The sequence below is a fragment of the Quercus lobata genome, chromosome 2 (genome assembly GCF_001633185.2).
Source record: "Quercus lobata isolate SW786 chromosome 2, ValleyOak3.0 Primary Assembly, whole genome shotgun sequence".
In the NCBI taxonomy this organism is placed as follows: domain Eukaryota; kingdom Viridiplantae; phylum Streptophyta; class Magnoliopsida; order Fagales; family Fagaceae; genus Quercus; species Quercus lobata.
The window spans coordinates 18,630,910-18,642,171 of record NC_044905.1 but is presented as its reverse complement, the minus strand read 5'-3'; the positions used below and the strand labels follow the sequence as shown (position 1 = coordinate 18,642,171).

The 11,262-nt window shown below is 33.1% G+C and overlaps 1 pseudogene; it reads left to right on the top strand.

Annotated features, from left to right (window-relative positions):
• Nucleotides 1–1,228: 1,228 nt before the first annotated feature.
• Nucleotides 1,229–10,613, top strand: LOC115960597 (annotated as a pseudogene).
• The last annotated feature ends 649 nt before the right edge of the window (nt 10,614–11,262 follow it).

Here is an 11,262-nt window from a genome sequence, read left to right as displayed (position 1 = left end):
CCACGGTTGAAATAATGTTAACACAAATATGTATTGAATATAATGCAATAATACCATATTGATTGAGGGAAAGAGAGATGATTACAAAAAAATATTAATACAAATATGTCTTTATTGATTATATTTTTTATATAGTACCCCCTAAGAGGTAGCAATTGAGTTACAAGGACCTTAGCAGACCTATTTTTATTATAGATCACATAAGATTATATTGACAATATCTTAAGATGAATCTATCATTGCAAGTATATGAGAGGAAATATCAAATAGGGCTATCATTTTGGAAGTGAGATCTTCTATTGGTGATACACGTATTGGGGGGTCGTAATATCGAGCCTTACAATGTCCAATGTACGAATATACATTCAAAAGTAAATTTTCCTCTTCCTTATAAGATTGTCCTCCCGCAGCATTTCTTGCAGCTTTCAAATTCTCGTGTGCAATAGTTAAATTGGTTTCGCAATTCAAAAGTCGAGAATGATCCACTGAGTCTTTGACTGAGTCAAGAAGAATTAGGATTCGACTATCAGCTTCTTCGAATACATTCAAGTTCAAATCAACAGTAATAATTCCTAGCAAATATAGAGAAGCTGTACCACTCTGTGGGTCTGATAATAAAGCTGACAAGCAAAACGAATTGTTCGTGGCCCTTTTGCAAATGCTTTCAATAAGGCCTCGATCTGCATTAGAAACATGGTAGAAAAGAGAGGTGACTAGTAGAGGGATAACCAAGATTGATAGGCAACTAATTGGAGATGCCATTTTCTTTTTCTTTTGTTAGTTCTTTGTCAAGAATGATATTGTTGGTATGGAAAACAACTCAATTGAGAAGTGGCTTTTAAAGAATTTAATGAGTCAAAGACGTGTGGAAACGTAACAAGAAAGAAAAAAATTCGTTTGATATTGTTGGTTCATGTATCTTTTGGTTTTCTATTTATAATATATTAGGTGGCATGATAGAAAACCATGTGTACAGTTAGATTTCTGTGTTTTCCAGTGTTTGGTAGCATAAAAAAAGATGAGTTAAAGGAAAACTATCTTTGATCAACATAAATAATATGACTTATTGTTAGAGATTGTTTTCCATTAAATTTTTTTGGAAAACAACTATATCTCACAGCAAGCTAAATAAGGGAAGTTAGGAGGATATTTTTCAATTCATTTAAAGTTTCTATTTCTACCAAACATTGGAAAATGAGATAGTTTTATAGAAAATGCTTTTTAGAAGATGACTCGTTTTCTAGAAAACATCATTGCTGAAACAAACAAAGCGTATGTTGACATCGAAAACAACTCTATTTCATGTCAAGTTAAATAAGGGAGGTTAAAAGATAATTTTCGTTTAACTCGTTATTTCTAGACACTACTAGACAGAAGATAACGCGAAAAACTGTCTAAATAAACAACATTAAGATTTCTAGAAAATGAATCATTTATCAAAAATAATTATTTTAAAAAAAATATCTCATTTTCCAATATTTGATAACAACCTTAAAATTAGTTGGAAAATTATCGTTTAATTCCCTTTATTTAGCTTGGTGGAGATAGAATTGTTTTTCAAAAGAAAACAACTCCATCTATATTTGAATTAACTTTTTTTAGCTTGACGTGAGAAAGATTTTGCTTCTCTTCATGCTTGCTTGCAACCCAAAACGAATCCAGCTTCTTCTTGAAAATGGACTTTAATTTCAACCCAAAATGAATCCAACTTCCCAACACCAAGGCTAACTCAATATCATATCATGTGTGGTCCCTAATTTCTATGTCTTACAACTATTGGAATTAATGGAGAGTCGATTTTGATATGAAATTAGGCTTCAATTAAAACAAGGACTCAACCTCATGAGTTAGTACCTCGTGGTGGGTCTGTGACTTCCCAAAGAAAATCCATCCTACACAATCAAGGACACAAATTATTCAACACTATTAAGGACATAATTTCATGCAATTGGCATGTCCTTTGACACAACGCACTTTACTTTTACTTGGGTAAATCTAAGAAGGTTCAAGATGATCATTACAAGTGGTTAAATTGAAGACATGAAGATTACTCAAGAACAGTTCAAGAAAAGTGCAATCTATAGGTCTCGAGACCTCCTCGGCAGAAGCTTGATCTGTCGAGATTCATTAAAGCTCAACACATGTCTCAATTTATCGAGCTTACGGGATCCAGACTATAGCCAGCAACGTTTTTATTTTAAAAGGCTATTTGTTTATGGGTTTGTACAATCCTTATAGGACTAGGAAAACCCAAGGTTTGTGGGTTTGTATAATCCTTATTGGACTAGGAAAGCCCAAGGTTTGTGTAAACCTATTTGGAATAGGAGAGCCCATTAAGCTCCTATTTAAAAGGAGGTGGAAAAAGAAACACCTAACCCTAGAGAGCTTCATAAGGTTTTCTTTTTGAAACCCTAGCCTCCTCCTATAGAAGAAAGAGTTCTTGCTGCATCTCTTGTACGCCTTTGGGTTCTGTAACCAAGCAAAATCTCTTGCACCAACATTGAAGATCTTATTGGTGTTTCTATGGGAAGCTATTGCAAATCAACTACAATAGTCAAAGGGTTGTTGTAGAGTTAGTCACGTACTAGGATCCGTGCATCATTAGTTAGTCACGTACTAGGAGCCGTGCATTGAAATGAGAGATTACCGCTACATTACAAATCCAATTGGGTATTGGGGTAAGGGTTCAACTGTAGGTTGGTATAAGGTACTAGGATTCCTTTACTTGTAACCGCTTATTTTGATAATAGTGGATTCTCAGGAGTGGTGACCTTAAATTCACCCGATGGGGTTTTGCCTCACTGGTTTTCCCCATTCATAAAAAAATCACCTGTGTCAAATTTATTTTCCGCTGCATTTAACTTAGTTGGTGATTTATTTGTGCTACCGTGCGTATTGCATGTTAATTAACTTAATTAATTGGTTAATTTATCATATGAGGTCAATACATTCTTGGCCTATCAAACACATCGCCAAACATATCCAAAGAAAAAAAAATAATTTTGGTCTTCATGATCAAAATTAACAAACTGTTCTTAGGTCCTTCGCAAGAACCCAGTTGCTTTTTCACAACATTAATGTCACCATCATCAGACATTGTCTCTTCTGCAACCACCTTGGGATGCAAAGCTGGGTTTGAAATTTCATCTTGGATTAGTACTATATCATGGAGACACTAACTATAATTGGAATTCGTAACTAAGACTGTCAAAGACTCATAGGCATCAGCCGTCAAACACTAAATTTGCTTGTTGGGACTTCTAACTATATTTTCTTGTTAGGACTTCTGAGAGAAGGTGATCCTAATGCCAATCGAACAATACCTCCTTCACTAGAGCTATAAAGGTTGGCATGAATAGAATTATTTTTCACTAAGATAGGTTGACATGGAAAACAACTCTATTTTGTGCCAAGTTAAATAAGAGAAGTTAAAAGATAATTTTCCTTTAACCCATTATTTCTAAATACTACTAGACACAAGAAAACACACCCAAAAAAAAAATCATCGAAATAAACAACAATAAAATTTCTAGAAAATGAATCATTTCCCTAAAGTAGCGTTTGGTATGGGGGAATTCACATTATCCCTGGCATCTAGATTCGTAGGAATGTAATTTCTTGCAATCTGGATGCTTAGGAATGTAGCTATTCCAATGTTTGGTTTCATTGGGAATCTCTTAAGATTCATAGGAATGTGAGATAATAATGTTTAGTTTATTCCTAGGAATCTTAAATTAATTATTTATTTTTCCCATTTTATCCTTCGATTTGAATATGAACTACCATGTCCTTTAAAAAAATCTTCCTCTAAATAAATAATGAAAAACAAAATATAAACTATTAATAATTTGTTGAGCCACACACGCACAACAGCAAAAGTGAATACTTGGCAATAATGGAGGGTCTCCTTCAAACCTTTTTTTTTCCACATGTGAAACCTAAATAGAACTTTGTTAAAGAATATATCAATAGAGTTGTTTATCCTATTTATGTTATTTTGGCGGGAAAAGATAAAGACCAGGGAAAAGATATTGACGATTTGTTTTATATTTTATCTTAATGGCATAAATGATAAGGAAAAATGGTTCAAAATTTTCAATTTATAAATAATACAATTTCCTTTAAGTTTGGGAATTTGGATATCCACCTAGTTTAAAGGGACCGCATTCCTACTGAAAGGGTTTAAAGGGTGAATCCAGATTTCCCTGACATCTCTGATTCCCTAGCGTGATTTGCAACCAAACATGAGAATTTTTAAACAGGCCTGAGAATCTTAATACATTACCACGTACCAAACGCCACATAAGCATTGTTTTTAGAAAATTATCTCATTTTCCAATATTTGGTAACAACCTTAAAATAATGAGTTGGAAAATTATGGTTTAATTCCCTTTTATTTAGCTTGGTGAAGATAGAATTGTTTTTCAAAAAAAAAAATTGAACAACTCTATCTATATTTGAATTACCTTTTTTTAGCTTGACATGAGAAAGGTTTTGTTTCCATTATCCCCAGATTTTTTGGGACCACTCAAAGACTTACCCATAGTAAAAGAGCCTACAGTAGAAGAAATAGAAATAGTGGGGCAATTATCAGTAGATGCGTAAACAACTCCTGAAACCGCTGCCACTTTCACGATGAATTATTAGAGACCATTATAATTGGATTAGGAAGATTCCCCTTTGAGAAAGAGAGAACCTCTTGGCCTCCTGCCCCTACGAATATCATCGTCAAGACCTCCTCAAAATTCCAAATTTGAAACCCGAAAAAGTAGTAACTTCCCTTACCTTACCTGTGAGCAACCCACTACGGTTATCCATCATGGCCATCTCCTCCACCAGTTGTTTCTACCATATGCAAATCCTGAACAGATAAGTCCACTGGTGTTGGTGCCTTCATAGGTTGCTCAAACTCATTAGCCATTGAATTTTGATTATTGTTGGGTTAGATAGCTTGATCCTGGATAATTAATTCAATTACCCAATTTGATTAATTAGGTTCAATTGCATGCAAATCATGAAGACACCGACAAATCACCAAATAAACTAAGTGCAGTATAAAAATAAATTAGACACGGTGATTTGTTGACAAGTGGGAAAAACCTCTGATAAGGCAAAAACCCTAACAGGTGATTTTAAGGTCACCACTCCCAATAATCCACTACTAATCAACAATCAAGTGCTTACAAGTATAAAGAATCTTACCAACTACCTTGACATATCCTGATATACCAACCTACAGTTGAACCTTCACCTCAATACCCAATTGGACTTGATCTTGTAGTAGCCTTCTTTCCCTTGATGCACAAATCTCAAACCTATAACTAACCCTTTGCACGGATCCTAGTACATGACTAACTCCAGCAACTTAAATAGATGTTGTTGGCTGCAGAGTTCTTCACTTCATCAATAATGAAGGTCTGGAAGTACTTGGTTACAAAACCCAATAGCGTACAAATTTAGCAGCTTTTCACAGAGAAAATAAGTCTCTTGGTCTCTGTATTCGTGTTTGACGGCTTTTATAATAAGCCTTATATATATCTAGGGTTATGAGAAAAGAAACCCTAAACAAATCCATAAGCCTGGGTTGAAATTCAAATCTGGAAAACTGAAAATCGTAGTTCTCGATTGATCAAGCTTCTATTGAACTATCTATTGAACTGCACATTAAGTCTCGATAGCAGACATCTGTTGAGCTATTTGTCGAGACTTAATGAATGGCTTTTCTTCACTTTTTTCTTGGACCAATGTTCATGACTTTCAATACAAACACTTGATATGCTTTGAACAACATATTTCTTGAAGTATTAAACCCAACTTAGATCTACCTTAGTATAAGTAAAGTGCATTTTGTTAAAGGATTTGTCAATTACATAAAATATGACCATAACAATTACCTCTTGGAGAACCATCCCTAATCCATGCATGGACCAAATTGTTGTTGATCCGCAAATAACTTTGAATCCACAGTTCCGTTCGCAATCCTTATTGCGACCACACTAATCTCTTCAGCAGTCTTATAGGACAAGTTTAGTATCAGTAGATTATGGATTTGAACCCAAAATTGTGTTAAAGTAAACTGAATGTCATCTGTCAAGGGAGTAACACCATCATAACACCAGGGACTAATCAAAAGACCATGGTTCACACCAAAGAACCTTTTCTACATCACATTCTAACTCAAAAATAAAAAGCATTGTTTTATGATCACCTGCATCCCTAACTTGATAAACCTCTCTTCGAATGAAAAGTTCTCGCCATAACTTCAACGTTAGTGAAAAACTTCTTCATTGTGGAAAAGTATATATTGACAGCCAAATTAGGACAACTAACCTCCAACTCAGATAAAGAAAGTGAGAAAGTTTGTCCCAGTCTTTTGTAATTCCATCCATCATATGACACTCACTGTTAATTATTAAATCTAATGCTCTTAAGAAACAATATTATTTTGTATTGTTTTGTCTTTGTTGGTATATGATTACATTGTACATTTTTAGACCCCTTAAACACCAACAAATTAACCTAGTTATTAAGCCAAGTGATTAACTTAGGTAAATTATTCAGATCTAGGCTAACACAAGTAAATCATATCATTGAAACGGTGCGAAAAATAAAGAATACAACGATAAGATAACCCAGCAAAACCAAATCGGTAAAAAACCTGGGGAGGATTTAACCTAGCTATCCTCAAGGTAAAACAAATCTACTATGAAAGAGTTGAAGTTTTACAATAGCAACTTAGACCACTAACATCATATTGCTATCTCAAGTAGAAAACTTACTACCATGACCACGTGACAGCTCCGAGTCCACGGAATACTTCTTTCTTGGATTCACAGCAACCACAAGTACTCCCACTTGTGTTTTTCTTTAAGCTCTTTATGCAGCAACTGAAACGATCACCAAGCTCTCGACATCAATTTTGATCTTGATAACCCTAAGTATGTATAAAAGCAAACACCTCTAAATCTCACAAGAGATTCATACACACAGCATGAACAACAACCATAAAACATGGCTAGGGTATTTCCTTTTATACTTAAGGCAAAACATAAAACCCTACACGTCATATGGGCTTGGGCTGAGTTGGAAAATTCTAAAGAAAAACAATCTGCACAAGCTTCAATCGATCGTGTCTAATTTTCGATCAATCGAGCCTTGCAGAAAGTGAACAGTAATTTTCTACAATTACTCGATTCCAACTTTACAATAAGCATACTTTGAGCAACCTAATTCTAGACTCTATGTTTTTATCATAGTTTGCCAACATTACACATTGAAGTTCTAATACATTTAGATCCTAAATCCTTAGAACCTAACATACATCTTAGTGTATTAAGAAACAATGATTTTGTGTATATATCTTGGTTGATATTTTGTTAATACTGTATGGATACCTATTTGGATTTTTTTTTCTTACACTTCGGCCCCCTAGCTTGAAATTCTAGGTCCGCCTTTCTTCTCAATTCTCGTTCTTTCTCAATCAACACCAAAGCTGCTATAGAGAAGACTATCTATGATTTCAATGTCAGAGTTAAGTGTTTTGAGGAACAAAAGAACTCATTTTTTGCTTGTTCCCTTTCACTTTTTTTTCTTTCTTTTTGGTTTTAAAACTATGGTTATTGTTTGAATTTTGACTCTTCTTTGAGGTTTTTGAGTTTTGGTTTATTATTGGGTGTCAAATGAATTACAAACATTTGAGAGTATTTATGCCATGTAATTGAATGTGTGTGTATGTATAGGAGTTTCAAGCATTTAATTAGACTAATTGCAGACCCACGCAATGCGTGAGAATATAAATATTATGTAATGAAATGTAATATATAAAAAGTAACCATTATTTTAAGTATTTTCTATTTAAAAAATATATATATATATTTCTACAAATATTTTTTTTATCTTTTTATCTCTACAAATATATCATTTTATTATTTTTTTTTTTATGTTTGACTAATATTTTTTTGTAAGGTGAACCATATTCATCTAAAATTTATATTTGCTTAATATACAACTAAAATTTATATGTTTCAAATTTATTATTCAAATTTCTCATCTCTTAAGGAATAACGAAATTATCATAATAATCAAAACTCATTACAAAATTACAATGTTATCTTAGCCAAAATTAAAATGAAAGTAAAGGAATAAATAATAGGCTTTTTAATAATTTATTACTCAAAAAATTGGTAGGCATATTCAAATTCCTGTTTCCAAAAAAATTAAATATTAACGCAAACTAAAATTCAATCAAAGCTATAAAAGGGAAAGAGAAGACTCTCTGTTGGGTTTTTTTTTTTTTTTTTTTCTAAAAAAAAAAGCACACACACACAAAATACCAAAGCACATATTAAAAAAAAAAACCATCAACCTTAATTAGAGTTATAAGAAAAAACAAAAACTCACCGAGAGAGAAAGAGATAGAGTACTCACAGTTTTGTGTGGAAAAAATATAGATTGAATGGGAAAACAATATCAAATTTATACAAAATAAAATGGGTAGAAGAAGAGCCGAAATATAAAAAAGAGGAAGGAAGTATAACAGTAAAGTAGTGAAGAGATAAAGACGCAAAAAGGAAAGTGAAAGGTTGGAAGAAGTGTAACAGTAGGTATGTGAACTAATAGGGAGAAGAAGAGTTTTTTTTTTTTTTTTTTTTTTTTTTTGAAAATAGGGGGAAGAAAAGTTTAAATAAAGAAAAAAAAAAAAAATATATATATATATATATAATGAATGACGTAACTGCTGATATGGCTCAATAGGAGCGTAGCAATAATAAATGCTACTTCAGCTCTTAGTAATATATAGAATAGATGTGACAAATGGAAAATATCTAAAATTTTGAATTGGTGCACTTAGACAAGTAAGGAAGAAATAACCAACTTTATAGCTGGCTCACTGTGAAACGAAAGTCTAGTAGTTGGTGTGTGTGTGTGTGTTTTTTAGGCAAAAAAGTCTAGTTGTTTTGGATGGGTGTATATGTGAATTGGTATCAATGACTTGAAGTGAATTCAATTCATTACATTGCTAATTTCTTTATTGATTTAAAAAAGAATACGTACATGTGGTTTCTAATGTTGTTTGTTTAGAAAGGAAAATAGTGTTGTGAACTCTAGCTTGGACTTACAATTATAAGATTCATAGGCTGCTCTATCTCTCTCCCATGGGGGCTGGTTATATCTTCAAAAAAATTTAGGACAATTGAATTTCGGGAAGAACGTGTAAAATAGTATATCGTGCTTATGCATGGAGGTTGTTGATGCAGGATATCGATGGGAAGGATGTTTCTCTTAGCAAGTTTAAGGGAAAGGTTCTCTTGATTTTCAATGTTGCTTCAAAATGGTATGCACGCCTAATTGATGATATGCAGCTTTGAAACTCTTTTGTTTAAACTATTGAAAATCCCTGTCTCTATGTCAGTCATTTCAATTTGTGATATAACTGGATTTTTTTTTTTTTTTAATCACAGTGGTTTGACGACTGCAAATTACTCAGAATTGTCTCATATATATAAAAAGTGCAAAACTCAAGGTATCCAGTGGCAATTGGAGATAGTTCCCAGATGTGTTTATAATTATTGTAAAGATCTTTAAAAAGTTGGTACTTACACCCAATTGAACCATAATTGATGTGTCTGGCTGTCTATGTACTTTTCAGAAATGTCTTCCTGAGTATGTATCCAAAGATGCCCATAAATTTTAAGTTTCTTCTTTTTTCTCCATATTCATAGCAATCAAATTGAAGATGGAGGAAACTCTTCAAGTATAAACAGGACAACATTGATAAAGTCTCCTAGTATTTGTAGGCATTTATTATAATTAATCCTTAACATCCAGGTGCATATTTTAGTGTAACAAAATCAAGCAAGTTTTCAATGGCTGTCAACTATGTTTACCTTTAATGTTCATGGATGTGGAGTTCAGTTAAACATGTTGGGTTGTATTTCTGTATCGAGTTGTCATAAAAATATGCTATCAAGTCATCGTGGCATCAACCCTCCCTGTTCTCTTGCTGCATTTTGGTACATGTACTGTGAGCGTGAGGCATGAACTATGTATTCATCATAATATTGCTACTATATATCTCGCACACAGCCAACACATGGTCCCAACCACGAGATGATAGCTGTGATAAATTTTATTGGTCCTGCAAATCTATGATATCTTTCAGGTATATCTGATCAGTCATTGTTTTATTCAAACTTAAGACAACATAAGTCATTTCGTTGTAATGCATATGAGTAGTTCCAGAAGAAAAAAAAAATGATTTCGTGTTGATTATTGATAAATCCTGTTGATGTTTCTTTGACACACTTCGAAAATTTTTAAGGATGAAATTGTTTTTCTCATGAATATAATACTCCTAAATTGTTTTCTCTTTGCAGGATTGGAGATTCTAGCTTTCCTTTGCAATCAGTTTGGTGGGCAAGAACGTGGATCAAACCCAGAAATCAAGCAGTTTGCTTGTACAAGGTTTAAAGCAGAATTCCCGATTTTTGACAAGTACAGCTCCAGTTTACCAGTTACTGAAATCGAGTGCTGGTGGGTTTTTAGGTGATCTTACGAAGTGGAATGTTGAAAAGTTCTTGGTGCACAAAAATGGTGAAGTTGTTGAAAGATAGCAACCAACAACATGACCTTTTCAAATTGAGGTATTGTTTTCCCTTTTACTTTGCATTCGGTTCAGAAGTTTTAGAAGTTCCTTGTTATTTATATACCGGTTGAAATAAATTTATTGGCAATGGTGATGAATCTGTTTAGCCTAACTGTTAAAAAACAAGTGTAATTTCTTTGGAGATATAGCCAAATGACACACTTTCATAATACAAGAAGGAGATATAAAATGGCTTATCAGAAAAAGAAAAAAAGAAAAGAAAAAAAGAGAGAGATATAAAATGAAAAATCTTCAAACTAGGTCATGTTTGGAAGTTAAAATGAGAGCTACCATCTTTTTCTAGATCGCCTACTTATTGACACTTAGAGCTTTGACAAAGATGTTTGTTTTTAGACCCCTTAAAAAACACTCAGATTAACCTAGTAAATTAGCCAAGTGATTACTTAGTTAAATTTCAGACCTAGGTTAACACAAATATATCATATTAATGTAAAGTGTGGAAAATAAAGAACACAAAGATATGACGACCCAGGAAACCAAACCGGTAAAAACCTGGGGAAGATTTAACCTAGCTATCCTCAAGGTAAAACTGAATCCACTGTGAAAGAATTGAAGTTTACACAATAGCGACTTAGACCACTAACATCCTATTGCTA